Source organism: Arvicola amphibius, chromosome 6, assembly GCF_903992535.2.
Source record: "Arvicola amphibius chromosome 6, mArvAmp1.2, whole genome shotgun sequence".
Taxonomy (NCBI): domain Eukaryota; kingdom Metazoa; phylum Chordata; class Mammalia; order Rodentia; family Cricetidae; genus Arvicola; species Arvicola amphibius.
The window spans coordinates 123,860,887-123,887,321 of NC_052052.2; the positions used below are offsets into that span (position 1 = coordinate 123,860,887).

General features: G+C 42.7%; 6 non-coding genes across 6 annotated transcripts; 2 read left to right on the forward strand and 4 right to left on the reverse strand.

Annotated features, from left to right (window-relative positions):
- Positions 1–13,306: 13,306 nt before the first annotated feature.
- On the forward strand, positions 13,307–13,380 carry Trnai-aau. Its single transcript has one exon. It is a non-coding gene; the product is annotated as a tRNA-Ile (tRNA).
- A 300-nt stretch (positions 13,381–13,680) lies between these two features.
- Positions 13,681–13,754, forward strand: Trnai-aau. Its single transcript has one exon. It is a non-coding gene; the product is annotated as a tRNA-Ile (tRNA).
- Positions 13,755–14,698: 944 nt separating this feature from the next.
- Positions 14,699–14,771, reverse strand: Trnav-aac. Its single transcript has one exon. It is a non-coding gene; the product is annotated as a tRNA-Val (tRNA).
- Positions 14,772–25,213: 10,442 nt separating this feature from the next.
- Positions 25,214–25,286, reverse strand: Trnav-cac. Its single transcript has one exon. It is a non-coding gene; the product is annotated as a tRNA-Val (tRNA).
- A 797-nt stretch (positions 25,287–26,083) lies between these two features.
- Positions 26,084–26,156, reverse strand: Trnaa-agc. The gene has a single exon. It is a non-coding gene; the product is annotated as a tRNA-Ala (tRNA).
- A 206-nt stretch (positions 26,157–26,362) lies between these two features.
- On the reverse strand, positions 26,363–26,435 carry Trnav-aac. The gene has a single exon. It is a non-coding gene; the product is annotated as a tRNA-Val (tRNA).

Sequence of the window (26,435 nt, forward strand, 5' to 3'; positions counted from 1 at the left end):
GGTTTGTGAGCTGCCATGTAGCTGCAGGGGCCTTTACTGTTATCTCTCAAGCCCTCATTCTAATATTTCAATAACTTTTATTAGCTTTTTTGAGTATGATATGTACCAAACACAATTCTAATCACTTTGTGGAGTGGGCTGTGTATGACTATAGTAGGAGGGAAGGTATTCTAAGAAGAGACATGTCACTCTCTTCAGCTATGAGGGTATTGAGACAATGGACTCCAAGGAACTGGAATTTTGGCAGAAGTCTTATGCTGGGAAAAGGAAAGGCCTGAGGCCCTGTTGCCAGCCAGTGTGAAAGTTTGAGCAAGATTTCACACAGTTCTGACTATGAGGACGAGCAGGGCTGCATCTTGACCAGGACTGCTTACTTATGCTAATCTCATGCCAAAAAAAAAAATCACTCAAAAAAATTCCTGAACCTTATGTTAGGTGCCACCGATTTGAACTCTTTACTCCTTCCTCTTACCAATGTAACCTCACTGAGTAAGTATTTCCCTGCTTTTCCTTGCTTGTCTTTTTGACACACCGAAGCTAGGTGGCTGAGCCTAGCTTGTTAGCGCTACGAAGGTCCATGCATGGACTCTAACAGCTACTGCAAACAGAGGGATTAATTTGCCAAGAGTACACATTTAGTAATGGGAAAATGGTTTGAGCTAATGATACCAGAGTCAATTACTGGAACCACCATACTTAGGGCTACCCCAGAGTATCATGGGAAATGGCTGGACTGAGCGTGGCGCATGCCTTTAATCCCAGCACTCGGGAGGCAGAGGCAGGTGGATCTCTGTGAGTTCGAGACCAGCCTGGTCTTCAAGAGCTAGTTCCAGGACAGGCTCTAAAGCTGCAGAGAAACCCTATCTCGAAAAACCAAAAAAAAAAAAAAAAAGTAAGTGCTGAACATCCTTTGTCAATTGCTATAAACATATTGGCCCAAGCAGAGGATTCAGTGCCTTCAGTCCGAGCATCTCTAATTCACCTGACATTACAGTAGAATAAAATACACAAGCCAAATCAGTCCTGAGCTTGCTTGCTAGTCTTATGCTCACAGTCTAGGACGGAAACTGCAGGCGTTAATAGTAGAGAAGTTGTAAAAGATGGTGTGGGAGCATAGAGATGGGGCCCTTGGCTAAGATTCGGGGGAAAGGTCAGAGAAGAATGGGCAATTAGGCATGAGATAAAAGATTATTTGTTTTGTTTTTTTTTGTTTTTCGAGACAGGGTTTCTCTGCAGCTTTTTTTTTTAGAGCCTGTCCTGGAACTAGCTCTTGTAGACCAGGCTGGTCTTGAACTCACAGAGATCCGCCTGCCTCTGCCTCCCGAGTGCTGGGATTAAAGGCGTGCGCCACCACCGCCCGGCTTGAGATAAAAGATTAGAAGTTGGCTAAAGATGCGATGGGATGGAAATGAGTCACAGTTATTTCAAAGGGGCTGACCTCATCCTCTAAGAAATGAGACATCAGGCCAGCAAGGTGCCTGTGGGTAAAAGTGCCTGCTGCCTAGCCTGATAGCCCAAGTTTGATTCTCAGTGCTCAGGAGGTAGAAAAACTGACTTCCCCATGTTGTCTACTGATGTCCACATTTGTGTGTGGCACGCTTGTGCCACCCCAACCCACATATATGCACACAAAGGGACTAATGATTATTTTAAAAGAGAAACAATTCCTGAAATTTTAAGCATGCTGGGGTAGCTTAGTTATCCCTGAAGTTCAAATATTTTAAAGGTTTTTTTTCTTTTTGATGTTAGTTTTAAATGCAGAGACAAAGATAATAAAAAATTTAATAATAACATTAAGTTTAACTAGCAGGGTCAGATATTCCAAAGCAATAAAATAGACTTCTGGGTGTTATATACTATGGATTATGTTTATATGGTATACTATATACTATATCCATATATTATACACTGTGTTCCAGACATTTTATCATCCCTATTTCTTTTTATCTTCTAAGTAGTTGAGATATCTCGGGTTTTCCACTGATACACAGAAAGATGATGTAAAAGTATCAAATTAATTTGGTGAACAACTTATCTGCAGATTCCATTTAACTTTAAAATTAATGAACATCCTATTTTATACTGTAGTCCAATACTATGAGTAGAAAATTGTAAAAGTTGGTTTGTACCTTTAAAATAATAATTGAAACCAGGTGTAATGGCTCACACATTTAATTCCAGCACTTGGAGGCAGAGGCAGACAAATCTTAAAGGGCTCTCTAACAGGCCCAAGCCTTGCACACATGGAACCATCAGGTCTTGCCACCCCCACTTCCCTCTCCCTCACGAAACCATTAGATTCCCTTATTTAGGTAATTTTACATTCCCAAAGCTAGTCAGCAAGGTCTATTCCCTTATTTGGCTACTTCCGTATGTCTGACTAAAACACCAGGGCCCAACTATCCAAACATCAAGGTCCAGCAACCAAAATTCACTATTTGGCTATAGTGACTAACATGTCCACATAGGACAACTCATTCTAACACACCCTTCCCCTTTTTCTTTTTAAAAATCACTCCTGCAGAGAGACCACTGCTGTCTTTACCTGATCCAGAGGCAGCTCCCTGCCCCATCCCCAATTGTCCCTTCTAGGGTAAATAAATCTTTTTTATTCTGAAATTTTGTTATCTGGGTGTTTTCTTCAAAGCCTCTTCAAATCTGAGTTTGAGAACATTCTGGTCCACATAGAAAGTCCTCCTCCTGAAAGGCTGTACTGTACTCTCCTCAAGATAGAGGAGGCCCAGGGGCAGGGTTGCAGTCTGGACCATCCTGGATGGTGGGTCACTGTTGATGGTCACCTCTGGCTACATCAGTCCCTATACTGAAAAACTTTAAAATCTCTTCACCAAATATACCACAGTTTCACAGTGACTGACTGTGATGATCCTGCCTCACAGATTACACTAGCTAAGACTTGGGCCAAGTCCTGGACTTTCCCATTATGCAGAGACTGGAAAATAAATGATACAGTTAGCTCTCCCAGGACTTGATACTTTTCTCAAGTTTTTTCAGTGTCCCCTAAAGATGCCATCATCCCCAGATAACAGGAAGAAAACTTAAGAACATGACGTTTATACTCCCAAGAGATGGGGTGGGTGGTTTTTGGTCCTTCAGTGGATTATGAATATTTGTCATCATTTAGGGGAGGTGTATACAAATTGTTATTGATAATGGTCAAGAAAAAAAGATGAACAAGGAAGATTGGATTCAGAGATCTTGTTCTATAAAGAAAATATATAAAGTAGATATAGAAATAAAATAAAAAGGTAGATTATTGAATCTACTTTTAAAAAGCAACTACTAGTTGTAAAATTATGAACAAATATTTAGGATAATAAAGAAATGCAGGTTAGGAGTCAGTCATCTATTAAATCAAACTTAGATATGTTTTCAAGGTCAAAAAGAGATACATTTTAGATAGACAAGTGGTCCTCAGATACTTGAGAGATCTGCAGAATATGACATCTAAGATGTGTTCATAATATAAGGTTCTTTTTCCCCCCCTATGACAATGAGGCATGTCTGCTCCTGGCAGCACCAATCTACTTCAGAGAAGATGATGGGCATTGAAGAAGCTCCACAGGGAGTTTGGTTTCTTTGTGGCAAAAGTTAGCCACTGGACAAGAAACTGCCCTTGACCCGACTGCTGACAGTAGACAGTATGCTGTACAAACTGGTCAAACAGAAGAGAAAAAAAGTGACTGTCAATCTTTGCCAAGACAAGATGGGACAGTCCTGCAAAATTCCTGCTTCACAGGTAAGTATATCAGATATTCTAGGCCTGTAGGCTGAAGATGGATGCCCCAATGTTTCAGAGGAGCCTTGGGTGACTGTCTAGGCAGCCAGCTGTTTCTGTCATTTCTTATTTTTGGAAGTTGTTTGTTCTATACTTCCTGTTTACTCAGGTAATATTATGTCCTTTTGCGGTCTTTGATGGATTTGAAGACTTTATAGTTATAGTTTTCTTTTTTTAAAAAAACAAATTCAGAAAAGAAATTCTCAAAAGAGGTGTAAAGTATATAAGGTTGAGAGACATAAAAAGATAGTTTTGGGATGGTAATGCAAGTTAGGATAGAAAGTAAATTAGGTACACCACTTTGAACTCACCAAGATAGGGTAGATAATAGAGTATTTTCTTTGAATTTGTCGAATGCTAATGGACTAGACACTGTTAATATAATTATTGCCTGTATATATTTGTATATAGTTATTGTACTTATTGTGTATAGTTTTTCTAGGAACCAAACTAGAGTCCTCTGCAAGAGCAGCAAGCACTCTTTTTAAAAAAAATATTTATTTATTTATTTATTTATTTATTTATTTATATGTATACAATATTCTGTCTGTGTGTATGCCTGCAGGTGATGAGGATGATAGATGCCCACCTTAGGCTCAGGTCCCTTGAAGACTTGGTCCGCAGTTGGTGGAGATGTTGGCAGAAGTGGCTTTGCTAGAAGAGTCCCAGGGCTCAGCTGAGACTTCACGGACTCTCCCTGCCTCCTCTCCCTGACTCCTCTCCCTGCCTGGTGCTTGCGGTTGAGCTGTGATTTCTCGACTTCCTGCTCTTGCAGCCGTGTCTGAGGCTTTCTTCCCAGCCTCCCACCATTTTGGCCTCTTAGCCCTCTGGAAACCAAAGCTAAATTAAACTCTCTTCCCGACTCTGTGACCTTAACACATGTACAGAGCCATCTTTCCATGCAAAGCAACTCCTCACTGGCTCCAAGAATTCAGACATGAGGATCTTGGAAAGGGACTTTACAGTGTGTACAATTTCAGGCTGGGTGACTGCAGTGTAAGGAAATCTCTCATAGGCCTCAAAGCAGGGACATCTGGAAGACAGGAATTGCAATTATGTAAAGGGTAGAGATTTAACAGAACCCCTGTTTGTCTGCTTAAGCTATTCTTTTTTTTTTTTTTTTTTTTTTTTTTTTTTTTGGTTTTTCGAGACAGGGTTTCTCTGCAGCTTTTTTAGAGCCTGTCCTGGACCTAGCTCTTGTAGACCAGGTGCTTAAGCTATTCTTAAGTGAGACGCTTTTTTTTTTTTTTTTTTTTTTTTGAGCGTGAGCTAAGTAAAAGCAGGATGGGTACTAACTCAGCAAGACCACACCTGGTTGCTGCCTTGCCCCTGCCCCTCCCTTCACAAGACACAGGTGTGTTTTATCCTTTATCCTTTTTGGCCATCAGCAATTTTTCGTAGCAGGTTATTCTGTTATTGTGGAAGCATGGCTGCTCATTCTGTTTCCTCGCAGAAATCCGAAGACTTCTGAGGCTACAGCGGAAACCGCTGGATGTGCAGTACGAGGCGCACAACCTCCCGGAAGACAGCGATCCTCGGGTCTGACCCCTCTCTCTCTTGGACTGCTCCTACAAGTCCCCTGTGTGTCAGATCCTCCTTAGGACAGCAGAAGCTTTGCAGTTCTCACCCACATCCACCTGACCCCAGACCAATGTTCTCACAGCCCGGATTCTTCATTCAGGTACAAATCCCATTTTAGATAGCCCAGCCTTCTACTATCCATAAAGTTGACTTCGATCCCTAGGAAAGTACCCAGTACCAGGAGAGGGAGGTTCCGCTTAAAGGCGTACAGCAAAGATCGCTGTGTCCTCCATGGCTCTGAGCTCCATAGACTATAAGAGCAGGTCATCCCCGCAGGCAGGTTCAGTCAGCACCCAGAGCAGGAATCCTAAAATCTTTACAATACTCTTTTGTCCATGAGTCATTCTAGCTGCAGAGGCAGGCTGATCTCTGTGAGTTCGAGACCAGCCTGGTCTACAAGAGCTAGATCCAGGACAGGCTCCAAAGCCGCAAAGAAACCCTGTCTCGAAAAACCAAAAAAAAATAAAAATAAAAATAAATGTGTTGGGGAAACCACCAATCAGCAGAAACTGCCCTCTGAGAATCTAACTCAGGCCCTTCAGAATATGAGACTGACATGCTGCCGGTTGCGCTAAGAGGGCTGTAGGCGCTTACTTCTAGCTAAGCCTTTCTTTCTTTCTTTCTTTCTTTCTTTCTTTCTTTCTCTCTCTCTCTCTCTCTCTCTCTCTCTCTCTCTCTCTCTCTCTCTCTCTCTCTCTCTCTCTCTCTCCTTCCTCTTTTTTCTTTCTCTCTCTTCCTTTCTTTTAAAAAAGAAAACAATCTTTTTTTCATTTTATATACCAATCCCAGTTCCTCCCACTCCCTCCCCTCCTCCCCTTCCCTCTGCCTAGCCCTCCCACCCCGACTAAGTATTTCTTATAGGAAATATTCCCTGTTTTCTATTTGTTCTCCACCTCACCTGCCTGGGCTCTGGAAGGGTCTCACACTCAGGGAACCCATGGTGGAGGAGGACTGAGCAAGGATGCCGGTCTCTGCTCCTGCTTCCGTCTCGCTGATGTTGTCTTTGTTTCCTCATCCCTGCCACCAACCTTTCCTTTCTTACGGTGCCATGTTGGCACAGTGCCTGCCAATGAATACTTAAAACAATGAACAGCTCCCACCAGGCCTGGGAGAGAGGTGCACAGGACAGTCCATGAAAAGTTGCAGGTTCCAACCATGTTGTCTTGGATCTTCTCCTCAAAATGTCACACAATGATATTTAAGTGAGGTCTCTTGTGTTTTTTGTTTGCTTTGTTTCTTCTTTTCCACCCAAAAGTTGGTTAAGGATCTTGTTGACACCAGTTCTGGAAACATTTCTTTTCTTATTTAGATTATTCTAATCTAACTGTTAAAGTCAAGTCAAGTGGAACTAATCGCTCACTGGTGCTTGACAAAGCCAGACAGGACACAAATCAAGGCTCAGCTTTAATGTTTTTTCTTCGAAAATTTCATACCACTATACAATGTATCTTCATCATATCCCCCAATCCCTCATTTCTGCTTTCCCTGCCCCCTCAACACCTCTCAGTACCAACTTCATGAGTCCCTCAGGGGACACTTTGCAGTCGTCATTTCCCAGAAGGAAAACTTCTGTTAATCTGTTAACATAGATCTGAAAGACCACTCAGGGCAACAAACAAACAAAAAGAACAAAAACCAACCAACTAAACAAACAAAAAGAACAAAAAAAATCAAAACCAAAACCAGCACATGACAGTTCCACACTGCCTAAACTAGAGGCATTTATCTTTCCAAGTTGTGTTGATAGAGGTTTCTGTCCTGCTGGGTCCCTCAGCTGTTCAGTCCCAAAGAAATGCACAGAGGCCTACATTAATAATAAACTAGTTGGCCTATTAACTCAGGTTTCTTATTAATTCTTATATCTTATATTAACCCATAATTCTCGCCTGTGTGTTAGCCATGTGGCTTGGTACCTTTATCAGTGAGGCCTTCTCATCTTGCTTCCTCTGCATATGGGTGATGACTGCAGACTGAGCCTTTCCTCTTAACAGAATTCCCCTATTCTGGTAACCTCACCTTTACTTCCTGCCTGGCTACTGGCCAATCAATGTTTTATTAAACCAATATAAGTGACAAATGTTTACAGGGTACAAGACCATTTTTCCACAGCAAAGTTGCCTCCCCCACACCCTCTCCTGTCCCTACTTCGCTTTTATTCACAGGCCTTAAATCCCAGCACTTGGGAGGCAGAGGCAACCAGATCTACAGAGTGAGTTCTAGGACAAACAGGGCTACACAGAAAATCCCTGTCTCAAAAAACCAAAAAGTACACTGGTCCTCACACTCTTTCCTAAGCCAATGTAGATATTCAAGTACTGCTGCCTGGGGGGCAGCAACACAGGGCTCAAAAGGAACTCACAGGTGTTGATGCGCCTACTAGACTTTTCTATCTGAGGGAGTTAGGGAAAAAAACACACATACACACATTCTCTTGATGGTTTCCTTCAAACCTTTTTTTTCTCCTTCTTTTTTGTTCTTTATTCCTTCACTCATTCTTGATGTTTTCTTTCTAACTTTATCTTAATTCTGGATGTTTCCCTTTTAATTCTCTCATTCTTGATGTTTTCCTTCTAGCCCATTTTAACTCTATCTATATTCTTTCCCATACAGCTTATACACCCCAACAAAACCTTTCAGGCAATATAAAAATTACAACATTGGTTGCATTCTGATTTTCAAGTGAATTATTACAATGAATACAATTTTTAAAAAGCATGTTTTACATATACCTTAACATTATTAAGCATTTTACATATTACAGGTAAAAAACCAAATTATCCCAATAACCCATGTACATTCAAACCCAACCAACTTGTTATAGATTAACCGTGTGAGCAAGCAAGACATTCTTCTCAGTCAGGTCTTTTCCTGGCAGACTGCATTTTGCAGTTACAAAGAAAGGACCAATCACTTTATTCCTTATCTTGAAAGGTAATCTTATAAGAATCTTAAAGGAATCGTAAACCTAAACTTTTATGTATGAAAAGGAATCAGTCAGCTCTACTTTAAATCTTTAGGGTATATACCCACTCATCAATAGTTTTTTATATCAGGAGATTGAAGGCAGAAATGGCCACAAGGAAGTAATCATCACCTTTGGTCATCAACCAATCCTAGCAAGAACGGCACATCAACTAATACAAATTGAGCTGCTTTGTTCTTGTTCCCTGACCTTAATGAGTTCTGTATTCAACTATGTGCCTTTCTAAAACTTTAGACTATCTTCTTGGGTGTTTCATCTCAAAGCTATTTGACAAAAACATCTTAGTCTAATTTTAAGTTATTTTCAAAGCTTTGTTTCAGCTGTGATGCTCTCCAAAATCTGTGAACACATCTCCCAACATTAAGGTTAAAAGAATTTAAGCTATCCGGGTTACTGGGATTCAATTGTTTTTCTTAATCAATAACCTTAGTCACAGTCTATATGGCTCCTTAATAGAAACTCATATGTTCTAGCTGTGTGATACTTTCTTGTTTATATTTTTAATCGTCATAATTCTATTTAAACCAACATTATTATCAATTAGGCAGTACAGCATAAGAAATCATCTTCATGGTAATAATCCACAAGTAAAAATGCCCAATAGAACAGGATGTTTCCATGAAATAAGCACACTACATTACAGGCAGTAGGGATCTCCCCCACACCCATTCACACCATGCCAGATACCAGAGAAAGATAACAACAAACATGTCAAGGCACAGCAGAAGCAAAAGACATTTCTGCGTCTGTGGTCTCAGGGCCTTGACTGTCCAAGACTGATCCATCAGCGAGTTCCTTCCTAGTGGGCTGACACCTTAAACTTCATTTGCCACCAGATGCTCCTCGGACATGGCCACTGAGCACTGAATGATATATATATATATATATATATATATATATATATATATATATGCCCCAGGAGTACAGAAGATGCAGAGCACAGAGATGCACTGGTTTTCACAGCTGTTTCTCACCTAAGCGAGATGCCGTCTTAAGATTGAAATACAGCCATTTTCTTTGAGCATAGCTATCATCAGGGTCGGGGCTTTGTTTATGGTTTGTGAAATGAAGACTGTTAGCCAAGTAGCTTAGACTTTGTGAAGGAGAGTCCAGTTTCAGAAAAGAGTGGACAGAGAGAGTGTCTGAGAAGGCATTGTCTAAGAAACAAGTCACTAGAGGGAAGGCATTGTCCTCAAAGTGACTGATGGGAACAGACTTCAGCGGGTGGCTTCCATGATGATGCAAGTGACTGGGAGGGGTGGCCTTGAAGACCCCACGTTATGAGTCTCTCCACTCATAGGAGAGGAGGATTGTATGGACCCATGGAACTAACAGAATGTGTCTTCTGTTATGAGTCACATCCCACAGTTGAGAAAGTCAAGTCAATTGCATGAGATCAGATGGGGAAAAAACACAGGTGTTAAGGTGAGGGCTAGGGACCTGAGGAGCACCTGAAGCAAGCCAGCCCTTATGAAGATCCACACCCTCTCCAGCACACTGGCTGTGCTATGGATAAGTGGCCTAAATATCATGACTTGTAATTAATTCATTATCTCATGCAGATTCCTTGAACAGGAAAGGATGTTATAATTATAAAACTGCATTGTAGAGGCAGCTAAGGCCTGTAGGACAGCAACCTTATCTCTATTTGTTTGGGCTCGAAGATGGCAAATACCGCCACAAGCAGACCATGCATCCTCCCAGACAGCATGCCAGAAATATCCCAACCCCCACCCATTCCTTCAAAAAGGAGAAAGCGGAATATAGCCAATCAGAAAACTGTTCAAGGGTGATGGGCTGGACACGAGTATTATTCAGGATAGTGATCTGGAACAATTGATTCTGGAGTAACAGCTTCGCTTCCCGTGACCAGTTCCCCGCCAGATACTCCCCAATTCTTCGTGACTCATTCCTGGAATTGTTAAAGATAAGAGAAGTAATGCACACATGTTTCTGATAGAAGACACATCTGATCTGGACCAGACGGGGCAATTCATCCACCTGAGTCTGCACATAATCTATCCTCTGATTGGCAGCTATTATGCCAGAAAGGATATGATTGTTGATTTTATTCTGGGTTTCTAATGCATCAGCTGTTCTTGAAACCACGTCATTAATTGTGGTCGCCGTTTGCACCTGATTAGCCATGGCTATGAACTCTTATATTTTTGGTTGTGAGCCTAGCCTTTAACGGCTGAGCCATCTCTCCAGCCCCGTGACTCTGATGTGCTACCAGAAACATTAAGGAGCCAAGTCCTAGTTAATTGTAGCGTCGCCAGGGCTGAGATGTCTGCCGTGGTTCCTACTTCATTAGAGAGCAGCCATTGATACCAGGACCATCCTGATCCGATAGTAGAATTTTGATTAGACTGATTATAAAGGTATTGGTGATGCCCTAAAACGAGTGGCATTTTTAGGGGTGGATGCACCTCCCAACAGTACCATGGACTCCACTCTCATGGCCAAGGTAGTAGCATTAATGGATGTAGCATTACTGGGCCCTCCTGACCCTGAGGTGGCACCCTGAGTCACCTGGGCTAATGCTGCGCCCAGGGACCCTATCCCAACTTTACTCTGCATCAGGGGATCCATCCAATTGGTCAAGTTCTTGCGTAAAAGCCTTATGCAGGATCCCTTCCCCTCAAGGGAGAAGCACATAGTCTCATTTAGGGCTATCTTTGTAGCATTAAACAACTCCTGCTTAGCGTCTGAGTTAGACAGACAGGGTGCCTCCAGATCGCAGGAGGTGGAAAACAGTGTGGGCAATATAGAAGCGTTAGCATGAACAGGCATCGGCATGGGCCAGGCCCTCGTTACCGACCATAACGTCATTGGACTCGCGTTCAGCAGGGCTGTCTCCATTGCCAGGATCAGCATCCATGTTGTTGCAGCCCTCATCTTCAGCTGCTGGTCTCAGGCTCCTTGTCAGCCGTGTTGGTACCCAATGAGGGACTTCTTGACTCTGTGGGAAAACACAAACAGCTCCCCTGGATCTCGCAACAACTGGATCCGGTCCATACCATTTATTATCCAACACATCCTTCCACATAACAGACACTCCCTTATCTTCGGGGGTCATGTTAGCATGTCTATCAGCCGCCATTTGGCCTTGACCATCAAAAATTAGAAAATTAAATGTAAAAAATGCCAAGGCAATTCTATCCCTGGGGGACGCTGTTTCTGCTATTCCCCGTTTTTGTTTTATTAGAATATCTTTGAGGCTTCTGTTAGCCCTTTCAATGATCCCCTGGCCTTGGGGATTATATTTCTTATATTATATATAGTATATTTTATATATTATACATATTATATACATTATATTATATATTATATTTTATTATATATTATATTATATATTATATTATATTATTTTTCTCTGCCCAAGGGCTCTCTTTGGCCCTTTTCCCTGGGCTTAACTTTTGGATACTTTTTCTTTTCCTTTTTCCTTTTTTCTTTTAGGCCTGTCCAAGTCTTCCCCTTTTGATTCCGATTCTGATAAGCTGTCCTGGTGGGTCATAAATGCCTCTCTACCTTTTCTAATTAGATCTGTATTATCACCCTCCCGTAAGCAGTTCCTCACCAGTCGCCATAGTGGCATAGTGCCGCGGCCTATTTTTGTCCTCATGTTTAACTCTTTCCAAGTCCCGTCCTAATTTTTCCCATGAGGGCAAGGTGAAATCCCCAGAGACCGCGAACCACAGTGTGTTCTGGTCAGTGTCCCTCACGGCCGCATCAATCGTCCTTAATGCGCACTTATGCACGGGCGCCCTACCGGAGAGCCGCTTAAGCTACAGCGGTCTTACTTCCCCCTCAGAGAAAAGCCGTTTTATCCACAACGGACTTACTTTCGATTCTGACTAGGCGCGGTCGCAACAGCAGAGGCACTCTCTTGACCAGGCTTATGGCAGCGCAATCAAAAACAACACAGGAATACACAGATCATAATTACCACAAAAGCGAGGCAGAACACTCCAGGGCTCACCTCCAGCAATCATTATACCTGGGAGACTTGCTTACCGAGCGCTGCCGTCCGCGTGTCGAGTTCTGAATGGCCCCTCGCCCAGTGACCGAAAGATGCCCCGGCCTCCGGCACCAGTTGCGGCGAACCCCCTTGCCCAGCAGGGAAGAACGACCACCGAGTCGAGGATTCTTCTCAAATCACGCTTTATTGGAGCCTCTTGGTTAAAGGGAGAGCAGTAAGCAAGGGGCTCCGTGGATGAAGCGGACATGGGTCGTGCCTGTGGGAGGTTCTGTCTAGAGCCTTGCCTAATATGGAGTTGTTTACTCGGTGGTGCAGGGGCTCGGCACCATCTTGTAATGGCGGCCAGCAAATCGGCTCCCTGCAGTCTCATTCGTCCCGCAGGACACCGCGGACCGCGACAGTGGCCAGAGAGACTAAGACCCGCCAGCCGCGACTAGCGCAGGTTCCCCGGGCACGAACCCCACCCGGCCTCGAGTGCCTGCGTCTGCAAGACTAGAGCGATCGATGCCTTAACGGCCCAGTAGAGACGCGCGCCGGCAGAGGCCAGCCGCGCACTGCCTTATCCAAATATTTTTGGCGAATTGAACGAGAAACTCGGTAAAATCGGGAAGGCTATCAGATTGTTGTCACTTGAAGGCAACAGGGAGAACCGCACAGGAGGCCACCTCTGTGAAGGCTAGAGGGCGGGTCGCGGTGTGGGCGGCCACCGGGCTAGTGGACTGGCTGTCCATGGCCAGTATCTCTGGGTCAGGAAACTTTGCAACGTGACATCACCTGCACTCGTTCAGAATTTTTTCTGTTCAGAGAAATTTTCTATTTGGAACAACGCGAGTTTCGTAACTTTTTCCAGGTTCAAGAAAACTTTAAACAAGGAAACAAAGCAACAATAAACACCTAAAATAATCTCAACTATAAATCTAGCATTTGCTACGTGTAGAGGTCGACAGTTAAATACTAATCAGTTGGCCGGTTAGCTCAGTTGGTTAGAGCGTGGTGCTAATAACGCCAAGGTCGCGGGTTCGATCCCCGTACGGGCCAATTGGGAGTTCCTTTTTAGAAGAAAGTCCTCAATTCCATCATCTGGAAGCTTTAGTCCTCACATCTGTAACTGGAGGATGACTTTGCGGTCTGACCAAGTATACTTGCTTATCTAGGCTCAGCAATCATTGGAATGTGACACTTACCCTCTTCGTTTTTCAGGTTTAGAAATCTTTTGTTTTATACCTCTTTTCAGAAAACCTTAAAAATTAAAACAAATAAAAATCCAAGACCCGTAATGACAATTAGCATTTGTTTCCTTACCCTTCTGAAGAGGTAACAGAAGCAGCATGTTTGCCTGGCCGGTTAGCTCAGTTGGTTAGAGCGTGGTGCTAATAACGCCAAGGTCGCGGGTTCGATCCCCGTACGGGCCACGTGAGGAGCTTAATGTTTTTTTACTTTAAAACACACACACACACTGTGGTTCTAGTGGCCTCAAAGCACAGATGGAATCCATCTGGAAGCAGAGGGAAACAGCAGAAAAATGTCCCATTCACTCCCGTGTCCCTTCTGTCCAGCCACACTGAACCTTCACCACCTGACTTCCTGAGTGGGTCAGAAGGCTGTGTCTTTCCTGCCTTCTGCCTATCTAGACACTCAACTGAAGAATACCGGGTTCAGAACCCTAAGCCATTCACCAATGTGCAACAGCTAGTGAGGTCCAAAGCGTGTTCCCGTAGAGTTCTTTCTTGCCAGTTTTGTGAGGCTAGCACTCCTCGGGAGCGTGGCAGAGTTCTGTGTTGCGGTATTCACGATGACCCTTTTCGTGACATTCCCCATCCATTAGAGACACATATTCAGATGAGTGTAATGCAATAAATCAGACGTGCTCGGCTATTTCTCCAAACTTTAGTTATCTCTGGGATGGAATCGAATTCCACACTTAGGCAAGAACCATGGCATTTAGGTACATTCTCAGACCTTAGATACTGCGAAAGGTCTGTATCGTGAATGTGTGCTCCAAAAGAGAAGTCTGTAAGTACCCCATTTTCTGAAGATTGCTGTAGAAAATTGGAGGATGTGGGCATCGATCCCACTACCTCTCGCATGCTAAGCAAGCGCTCTACCATTTGAGCTAATCCCCCGATATCCTCATATTTTTTGTTAATCCCCTGAAGTTTTTACAAATTTCCATGTACTTTCTTGTATGTCAGGTGAATCCATGGGTTCTCCTAAAGCTGGCTGCTACTTCATGGCCTAATAAAGTATGCCGGGAGTCAAGAGGCAAATCAGAGACCCGAGATTCTTTTGTGGTAACTGCTCAAAAGTATAGGGAATAAGCTGAAAATCTGGAAAGGGAAGTGAGCAAAAGCAACCTTATTTCCGCCCGGTTTCGAACCGGGGACCTCTCGCGTGTTAGGCGAGCGTGATAACCACTACACTACGGAAACTTCATATAGTGTCTTGATTTTCCTAGTTTGTAGAAATACACTCTTTCCTTGTGTAGGAATAATTTAATGATAGCCTTTGTTGTATATCCTCGTGCCATTGGTCCGCTAAATCAAAGTAACTAAGGTGACTGCACCTTCCATGCCTTGCTCTTGGTGACTCCGCTCTACTCTGCTAGTGCCAGATGAACACTCCGATTCCACGTTATAAGGGAAGTCCTGTGGAATTTTCCCCTCGGTGGATCGATCACCTCACTTGCCCTGTCCTCAGCTTCTTGGTTTCGAGTGACACAACCTCCTTATAATATTGATCCTTTCTGGAATAATCCTTCTGTGGATGTGAAGGAGTGAGCCTCTCAGCAGTCAGGGATTCGTTCCTGTGAACCAGCAAATGTCTCAGAACACCTTGTTCCACTACTGTGGCCATGCGCCCACGAGCGGGATGACTCTGTGGCTCTGTTTTCAATTTGACACGCTAGAGAAACGTCTTTGATTCTCAGCACCCACATGGCAGCGCATTCTTTTTTAACTTCAGTAGTACGGCGTCTGTCGCCCTCTTTTGTCTACCCTGGGCACTACATGCAAATACCCATATACATAAGAAATAATTGACCTCTTTCCTGTGGGTTCTCTGAGTCTCCCCCTCCTTTGGAGTCACATGCCAACTTGCAGTAGTCCTCCCCAGCAGCAACCCCACAGCTACCACCCTTGCCTAGGATCCAGAGTGGGCAACAGCAACCAAAGAACAGAACACCCACCCGACAGGAAGAAGATCAGATATCTACTCCAAGAAACACCTCAAATACCATAACTCCATTGCCTACATGGACAGGAAAGAAAGCAGTGACCTACTGCAATATGTCACTTTAGAAATGCAATAGAGAGGAAGCATAATATGGCGTGGGCTGCATGGCGAATGGCCACCACTTCTGCTTGACAAAGTTCCAGCATTTCAACATTGCAGACCACACTTCCCTAGCAGAAATTTCTACTTTCATTTTTAATGATTCTCGCTGTATGTAATGGGAGTTCTATGTGCCTCTTCCTTTGGAAAATTTTGTGGGGCTTTGGAGAAAGATGAAAATCGATACAATGGCAGCTTCTTTAAACAAAAACAGTTCTTTGGGAAAAGTCCCCACCAACGTGGAACCATACAGCGTGATGCCTCTGCACACAGGATTCCCTGTTGTGTCCCCCTGACTACACTGAGAACAGGAAGGTTAGAGATTTACTAACTGGCACACCAGACCCCCAAGGATGAAAAGTGAACAATCCAGATGCAGAGCCTGAGACCATTAAGGGCAAGAGTTCAGTCAATAAGCAGAGAGGAATCAGAATGTTAGGGTGTCGTGGAAAAGAGCAAGCCCCCAGGACCTTTCCTTTGGGAGCATATGAGAAGTGACAGTCCCAGTATAGAATGAGAAGACACAAAGGAAAGCAACTAGGATACAACTCCGTGCTTACTGTGCTACACCGTGGAAAAGCTACAGTGCACCCCACTTACAAGTTGCAGTGGAGTGTCTTGTCCCCAGCTTATTTCCCAAGGTCATGCAGTTGCATAGGGGCCTCCATTCCTTCAGGGGTCCAAGGAAAGTCCCTGCTTGCCAAAGGAAGTCATTTTCCTTAACACCAGCAGGAGGAACTTGTGGCTCTTGCATTGACCGAGGAGGGTGACTGGTGGAGTTACTGAACCTCAGAGAACATAGGCACTTGGATACTTGCTGAACCTAGTGTTTTCATCTCAGTGAAAATGCTGCAATGAAGTTAATGATGGCTTTCATCCCTGAATCATTGAGTCTGCTTCCAGTCTTGCCTGTAGCTACACTATTGCACAATTATAGGATATAAAACATGCAGCCATTTTTCAATAATGCGACATCCATCCGGTTCGCCTTCAGGCCTGTCAATCCCTTCCTTCCCTTGCCAGAAGCTATTCTCCTCTTTGGGACCTGAACACCCTGGAGTCCCTGGAGCTGGAATCCGTCAATAAGACAAGGACTTCAAAATAGCAATTATGAATATGTTCAAGAACCTTTAAAAAAGATCTGAACAAATGCAGAACCGAAAATGGTGAAAATGCAAACAGTTGGATCAAACAATGAAAATCTTTTAAAACCTGAACATCGATATGAAATTATGAAAGAAAACCCACACTGAACTAAAACTGAAGATAAAAAAGCTTTTGGTGTCAAATGAAAACCTTAAACTAAGCCTCATTATAAGACTATGACATTGAAGAAAGAATTACATTAATTTCTCAATTAAAGAAAATGTTAAATCTAAAAAAAAATTTCCCTTTTTTTCTCTCTCTTTTTTCTTTCTTTCTTTCTCTTTTTTTTTCGAGGCAGGGTTTCTCTGTATAGCTCTGGCTATGCACTCCCTTTTTAGACTAGGCTGGCCTCATACTCAAAGAGATCTCCCTGCTTCTGTCCCCACCACTGGATTAAAGGCATGAGCTACCACCACCTGGGCAAAAAATGCTTTTAATGCAATCTTGGAAGAAAATTTAACCAATCTAAAGAAAAGAGGTTCCTGTCCAAGTACAAGAAGCACACAGAACAGCAAATATACAGGAGCAGATAAGAAATTCCGCATAACACATAATAATCAAATACTCAATATACAGAACAAAGAAATATTAGAAGCTGCAAAGGGAAAAGATCATCTTATAATGTTATATCTTTATAAGTCTTACAAAAATATTTTAAAGACTTATAAAATTCTTTATGTTTTAGAAACTCTTATAAATTCTAAAAGTTTCAAAATTCTAATGAAGGCATGCATATTAGAATAACACTGACATCTCAGTGAACACTCTAAAGACAGTAAAACCTGGACAGACGTTCTAGAACTCAGAGAGACTACAGATGCCAGCCCAGACTGCTATACCCAGCAAAACTATTAATCACAGGCAGCAGTAAGTAAGGATGAAAGGGGGGGCGTTACAGTGGACTCTGAGAAAATCCAGAGAACCATCAGGACATACTTTGAAAATATTTATTTCACCAAATTGGAAAACTTGAAAGAAATTAATGAATTTCTTGTATGCATGACCTATCAAAGTTAAGTCAAGATCAATTTAAATATGCCCAGAACCTCTAATAAAATAGAAGTCCTCACTCACAAAACAAAATAAAACAAAACCAGGGCCAGATAGGTTCAGTGCAGAATTCTACCAGACCTTAAAAGAAGCATAAACAACAATTATTTCACAAAATAATAATTGGAGGAACATATTCTAATTCTTTTTTTTTCTTTTTTTTTTTTTTTTGGTTTTTTTCGAGACAGGGTTTCCCTGTAGTTTCTAGAGCCTGTCCTGGAACTAGCTCTTGTAGACCAGGCTGGTCTCGAACTCACAGAGATCTGCCTGCCTCTGCCTCCCGAGTGCTGGGATTAAAGGCGTGCGCCACCACCGCCCGGCCTAATTCTTTTTTTCAAATGTTCTATTACCCTGATACCAAAACCACATAAATCCCAACAAAAAATTATAGATCAATATCACTTATGGACATATATGTAAAAATTTTCAGTAAAATATTTGCAAACAGAAAGGACATGGTCAACAAGGCAAAATGGCACCCTACATAATGGGAAAAGATCTTCACCAATCCCACATTGGACACAGGGCTGATCTCCAAAATATATAAAGAACTCAAGAAATTGGTCATCAAAAGAAGAAATAATCCAATAAAAATGAGGTACAGACCTAACAGAGAACTCTCAACAGAGGATCTCTCAACAGTGGCTGAAAGACACTTAAGGAAATGTTCAACATCCTTGGCCATCAGAGAAATGAAAATCAAAACAACTCTGAGATTTCTATCTGACACCTAAGAATGACCAAGATCAAAAACACTGATGACAACTTATGCTGCAGAGGATGTGGTAAAGGGAACACTTCTGCATTGCTGGTGGGAGTGCAAACTGATACATCCACTTTGGAAACCAGTATGGCGATTTCTCAGAAAATTAGGAAACAGCCCACCTCAAGACCCAGAAATACCACTTTTGGGTATATACCCAAAGGATGCGCAATCACACCATAAGGACATGTGCTCAACTATAGTCATAGCAGCATTGTTTGTCATATCCAGAACCTGAAAACAACCTAAATGCCACTCAACTGAAGTATGGATAAAGAAGATGTGGTACATTTATACAATCGAGTACTACATAGCGGAAAAAAACCAATGATATCTTGAAATTTGAGGACAAGTAGATGGATCTAGAAAACATCATATTGAGTGAGGTAACCCAGACCCAGATTGTACTCATTCATAAGTGGCTTTTAGACATAAAACAAAAAAAAATTCTAGAATTCACAACCACAGAGAAGCCAGACAAAACAAAGAGGACCCTAAGAAAGACATACATGGATCTAATCTACATGGGAAGTAGAAAAAGACAAAATTTCCTGAGTAAATTGGAAGCATGTAATTAGAAGTAAAATGGAAGAGAGTAGAAGAATGGGGGGAGGAAGGAAGGGGAGCAGATAAAAATATATAGCTCAATAAAAACAAAAAATATTTGCAAACAGAATTCAAAAACATTGCAAAAATATTATCTGCTGTGATTGTTTAAAAGAAAATGGCCCCAAAGGACTGGCACTCTTAGGAATGTGGCCTTGTTTGTTTGATGAATTGTGGCACTGTGGGGTAGGCTTTTAGGTATCTTTTGCTCAAGCGTTGCACAGTGTGACCCAACGTCTTCTTGTTGTATGCAAGATGTACGACTCTCAGTTACTTCTCCAGTACCATGTCTGCCTGCATGCCGTCATGTCCCACCATGATGATAATGGACTGAACATCTAAACTGTAAGCAAGCCACCCCAATTAAATGTTTTCCTTTATAAGAGTTGCTCTGGGAGTGTGGGGGGGGGGGAGGAGGGAGAGGAAACTGTGTTTGGTATGTAAAATAAATGAAAAATTAAAAGAAATTAAAGTTCTCCCGGTCATGGTGTCTCTTCACATTAATAGAACCCTTAAGACATATACCACGATCAAAAAGACTTCATCCCAGGGATGCAGGGATGGTTCAATATATGTAAATCAATAAATAAATCCTACCACATAAACAGACTGAAATAATAGAAATACCATCATCTTATTAGATTCATACATTGCCTTTGACAACATCCAACAGCCCTTCCTGATAAAAGTCCTGGAACAACTAGAGATGCAACCAAAGCATTTCCACCAATATCATGGAGAAAACAATGATCCCCATTCTTTCCACATCTGTTCAATAAAGTATTTGAAGTCCTATGAGAACATTAAGAAAACTGAAGTAGATCATGGGGAAACAAATAGGAAAGGTAGAAATCAACATGTCTTTATTTACAGATGACATGATTTTATACATGACAGACCCTAAAGAATGCCTCAGGAGCGCTGGAGAGATGGCTCAGCGGTTAAGAGCATTGCCTGCTCTTCCAAAGGTCCTGAGTTCAATTCCCAGCAACCACATGGTGGCTTACAACCATCCGTAATGAGGTCTGGTGCCCTCTTCTGGCCTTCAGGCGTACACACAGACAGAATATTGTATACATAATAAATAAATATTTTTTTAAAAAAAAGAATGCCTCAGGAAACTTCTCTACAGATAAACCTTTTCAGCAAAGTAGCAGAATACAGTTTAGAACATAAAAATCAGCAACTCTCATATATACAAATGACAAGCAAGCAGAGATAGAAATCAGGGAGATAGTACCTGTCACAGTATCCTAAAAAAAAAAATATCCTGGATGTGAAGAATGCCTTCCATGCTCGTGAACTGGTAAGATTAATACTGTGAGATGGACATCTTGCCCAAAGCGACTACAGCTTCAATGTAATTCCCAACACAATTCGTCATAGAAATTCTTTTAAAAATCAACTTTCTATGGAAATAAAAAAAAAAAACCCTCAGGATAGTCAAAACAATCCTGAATGATATCCCTGATTTCAAGTTGTACTATGTATGACTCTCAGTATGATGTATGTATATACATATAGTATGTATTATGGAGCCATAAAAAAGGGGCCTGGTATCAACCTAAAACCAGACATGTTGGTCAATGAAATTTATCTGAAGGCTCTAATCATAAGTTCACATACCTATGCACAGCTGATGGTTAAGAAAGAAGCCAAAAATATAACCTGGAGAACAGCAGAATCTCCAACAAGTGGAGCTGGTCAAACTGGATGTCTGCATATACAAAATGAAAATAAACCCATGTCTATCATTCTGCACAGAACCAAACTCCAAATGAATAAAAGATGCCCGCATAAGTCCAGACACACTGAATAAGATAGAAGAAAAAGTAGAAAATAGTTTGAAATCATTGGCGTAGAAAAGGCCTTTCTGAACAGGACACCTAGAGCACTGGCACTAAAGTTAATCAAATGGAACCTCATGAAGTTGAAAACCTCTGGACGGTAAAGGATACCATTACTGGGACAAAACAACAGTTTAGAGGATGGGGGAAATTCATTGTAAATTATATGTCTAATAGAGGGTTAATATCTAGTATATATAAAACTAAAAAGCTGAACTTCGGGAGAATAAGACAATTAAAAATGGGCTATAATACTAAGCATGGAATTCTCAAAAGATGAAATAGAAATGGCTGAGAAACAGAGAAATGCTCAACATCCTTAGCATCAGAGAAATGCAGTCAAAACTATTTTGAGGTTTCATCTCACCCCAGTCAGAATGGTCAAGATCAATAGAGCAAATGACAGCACATGCTGGTGAGGATGTGGGTAAAGGAGAACACTTAGTCATTGCTAGTGGGAGTCCAAACATGTACAGCCACTTTGGAAATTGGAGTGGTGGTTCCTTAGGAAGATATGAATTGATCCACCTCCAACTACCTAAAGCGGACACAGTAGTGCACATCTTAATCCAGCACTTGTGATGCAGAGACAGGCAGAGCTCTTGAGTTTGAGGACAGTCTAGTAGTCTACATGGTGAGTTTCTTGACTGTCACGGCTATGCAGAAAGACCCTGTCTTTCTGTCTCTAACAAACAACAAACTTTTAAGATCCAGCTATACCACTCTGTGGCACACACCCAAAGAACTCTACGTCCTGCTACAGACACGCTTGTTCATCCAAGTTCATTACTGCTTTATTCAAATATCCAGAAATTGGAAACAGTCTAGATGGCCATTAACTGATGAATGAATAATGAGAATGTGGTACATTTATACAGAGGGATATTATTCAGCTGTTAAGAGAAATGATATCATGAAATTTGCCACTAAATGGATGGAAATAGTAAAAAAAAAAAAAAAAAAAATTCCTGAGTGAAATAACTCAGATACAGAAGACAAATAGTGTTTGTTTTCTCTTATATGTGGATGTTGTTTTTAAGCTTTTGGTATGCTTGTTACAAGAACTATAATCTGAGTAACTATAGAGATTAGGTACCTAGTACAGGACTAGGGCAGAGGAGAAGCTCTCCCAAAGAAGGGGAAATAGAATGCAGGGGAACAAAGAAGAAACTGGAATAGGAAACTAGAATGGACCTTTATTGTTAACTGGATACCTAGGACATACATGGGGAGGGACAACTAACAGTAAAGGCCATTTGAACAACCATGTGGAAACCTACTACTGTAAAAGCTCCCTAAAAATTATTCATACATGAAAGAAATCTAAATGAGTCACCAATAACGAGAGGGACAATACCCAAACTAGACATCCATTGACACAATCTCCAGGACCAGGAATGGGTTACATTTTGTTGAGACATTAGCCTAAGGGGCCCCATGGAAACCTTCAAACATCACAGGCTTCTGCCAAGGGCAATGGTTATTCCCCCTGCAACCTCATGGTTAAGCCATATTGCTGAAGATAACACCTCGATATGGAGAAGTCGAGGTGGTTTAGAGAGGGAGTTACATTCCTCCTCCATACATCAGGACCTCAGGGAAAGCCTCAGTTAATTAACCCAGCTCTCAAGTATTTCTGAATTTTCTTTACTTTTGAAACATTACAACCATAGCAACCACTGCACAGTGTAGATCACCAGGATTCACTGTTGGAGGAATAAATGAGTGCATGACCGCACACTCCTCTTTGTGCCTCAACTGCAGCCATCCATCTTCAGAGCACCAAGCTGAAGAGGGATTTGCCCTGCTCGCTCCATCACACAATAGGAAGGAAAAGCACATATATTCTTGCCGTGCCCAGTGTAGCCTGACTCTCCTCACTACCCACCTCATCAGACAACCAGAAACTGATGTCAATATGATCACCATCAGCAGTTGTGATTGTATTTCTGCAGATGTGACTTGGAATTCTCCACAGTCCTTCCTTGTCACCCACTGTCAACACAAGCAACTAATAGACCCTGGGTAGAAAAGGAGGCCTCCTTCCCCTGAGGATGGACTTCAGGGTCTTCTGGTGAGGAGACTGACAGACCTGAGGTTGCATCAAATAGCCCCTCCATCAGCAGCTTCACATTAGAAATACTGAGTCTGAGTCGCCAAGCATCCTGCATCCACTTGCAGCTTTTAAAGACCATAGCATCACTGGAAACTGCACCCTGTCGGCTGGCGCTGAATCTGAAGCATCTCATCAGCAGAATGACGGCGTCCACACCCCTCTGGGTTTCGTCTAAACAAGACCCTCTGAGCTGAGGGAGCAGGAACAGTTACACCCGCCCTTTGCCCCTCTCCTCCCACTTGTTTCGGTCCTCTGGCATTCTCTTCCCTCAGCAGTCTTTCCTTCCTGCTCTCCTTTGTTGAAAAGTAACACAGGGGTTCTGCATTCCCTGAAGAGCAAGTGAATGGAACTCAAGGTTGTGCTTTCTGCATCACATTCTGTCGTGTCCTTTGCTTCCATCTGGGTCTGCATGTAATGGCTATTCTTGGTTGTCAGTGAAGAACCAAAGTTCCTCCATTTTGTCTTGTGTAAGCTATTTCTCGTAAAACATTCCAGTCCTCAGAAATGGCTACAGGCAAAAGTAACAAGGTAGCCAACCGGAAAGCAGAGATAACCACAGAATGTCCCCACTTGAGGATCAGCCAACAAGGAACAGGTGAGGTTCAGAAATAAAATTTTTGAAAAGTCTCTAGACACAAGCCAATCAGGATTGAACCCATCACCCCACATCCTGCTAATGAAACTTTGCTGGGTTTTGACTTTAAATAATGCCCTCTAGCAGGGTGGGGTACCTCCTCTTGCCACTGCTGTGCCCCTTGCTTTGACAAGATCCATGCTGGCTTGCATCGTGCACACAATAAACCTTGCTTTTGCATTTCAGTGATTCGGTCTCCCTGGTGGGCATGATAACCACTTCACTACAAAAACACCTCTACAGGCAGCTTGCTACTCTACTATCCAGGACAGTTACAGTCTCCTGCTAAGTTGCCGTCCAGAAGTTACAACAGAATCACAAAGAAAGAAATCAAACCACAGTTAAAATCCATGGTTGAGAGGTGAGTTAATGGCACAGGGAAACTGTACTGGCTGGTTTTGTGTGTCAACTTGACACAAGCTACAGTCGTCATAGAGGAAGGAGCCTGAGTTGAGGAAATGCTGCCTTGAGAGCCATCTGTAGGCATTTTCTCAATTAGTGAAGTAAGGGAGGAGGGTCCAACCCACCATGGATGATGTCATCTCTGGGCTGGTGGTTCTGGGTTCTATAAGAAAGCAGGGTGAACAAGCTAGGGGAAGCAAGTGAGTAAGCAGCATCCCTCCATGACTTCTGCATCAGCTCCTGCCTCCAGGTTCCTGCCCTGTTTCAGGTCTGTCCTGACGTCCTTTCGTGGTGAACAGCAATGTGGAAGCAAAAGCTGAATGAACCCTTTCATCCCCAGATTGCTTTTTGGTCATGGTGTTTCATCATAGCAATAGAAACCCTGACTGAGACAGACAAAATAAGGAGCAGATTCAAAAGTAAGAAAACATCGGGCCCTGGACCTTCTGGTCCCTTTTATTTGTAGCGGCTTTCCTGCCCCCAGGACCTCTTGGCTAGCCATCAAGTCCCAAAAGGCAGGGTCGAGGTTCTCATAGACAATGTTCTCAGAAGCTGTTCCGACAAAATGCTTATACCATTTGCTAAGAGAGAGGTTCTCAACCTGTGGGTCACGACCATTTCGGGGTGGGGGGGATGTTCCAGTCGCCCAAAAAAACCGGAGGGAAACGATATTTACATTATGATTCATAAGAGTAGCAAAATTATAGCTATGAATTAGCAATGGAAATAATTTTATGGTTGGGGGTCATCGCAATATTAAAGGGCCTCAGCTTTAGGAAGATTGAAAACCACGGCTGTAAGACAGAGAAATGATGAAAGGGAAGTGGGGTTTGAAGAAACGTGGAGAGTCAACAAATTCCTGGGAGGGACAGGCTTCCTTTGCTTGTTCTTAGAAGAGGATGGAGAAATGTGTTACCTTAGGACTGATCCAGAAAGAAGGGTTCCATTGATAAATCAAAGAACAAGAAAAACAATATTGTTTCCACCCGGTTTCGAACCGGGGGCCTCTCGCGTGTGAGGCGAGCATGATAACCACTACACTACGGAAACCCACTGATTACTGTCGAATGCAGAAAGTGTATACTTTCTAAAGAGCCTTCCAGAAGTTACAGATCCACATTTACAGAAAGAACTGTGCAAGGAAGGCGACCAAACAAAAGATAAAAGCCATAGTGGAGAGGCAACATGGCCCGGGGGAAGATTAATAAATGCGGCTTGGGCGGCGCGCCAAGGAGAGAGAGCTCCAGGAGGGAGAAGCGCTGTTGTAGGAATTCCGGGTTGGAGACGCAGCGTGCATCGTATAGCAGGGGAACGGCGTGCGAGAAAATCATAAGGAGGGAAGGAGCCTGATCACCTGGAGACACCTCGAGGAGATCGCTGTTGACAGTGGAGAGCTTTTGAGAGAACCCGGACAGGTGACGCAAAAAGTCACAGCAACGTGTTAAGCAAAGGATTTGCACACACACACACACACACACACACACACACCTCTGAGCTTAGAAAAGGAAAATTGAGAGTTGTAGAGTGGATTCCACTCAGGCCGAGTTTGTTCAGGCGACGCCGTCGATGGCAGTGCAGGGCTCCAGTGAGGCGCAGAGCAGCCCTCCACCAACATGGTCGAGGGAGCAAAGACATAGAGGAGGAAAATAAAGATTCCAGAGAGGCCGGCAGGGAACTTACTGTAATGTCTGGCCAGTGAAGTAATAAATAGAGACGAGTGATGAAGCTTACACGGGAAAGAAGAAGCAAGGTTAACTTTCAGGGCTCAAATTTGTGCAATTGAGAACATTTCCAATGTCAAAATCTCAGTATCTCAATAGAAACGTGGTACCATACATAACAGTAACTGGAGGATGTGGGCATCGATCCCACTACCTCTCGCATGCTAAGCGAGCGCTCTACCATTTGAGCTAATCCCCCGATACCTTTTATTGGTTTTTTTTGTACTTTCTTGGAGATCCATTGAAGCCATTGGTCCTCACAAAGTTACCTGCTATATCCAGTGCCCATAAAAACATTACAGTGAAAGCAAAATTTAAGAGCCGAGATTCTTATGTGGTAACGGCTGAAGAATGTAGGGAGTTAGCTGACAGTCTGAAACAGAAGTGAAAAAAAGTTACCATGCCTGTTTCCGCCCGGTTTCGAACCGGGGACCTCTCGCGTGTTAGGCGAGCGTGATAACCACTACACTACGGAAAC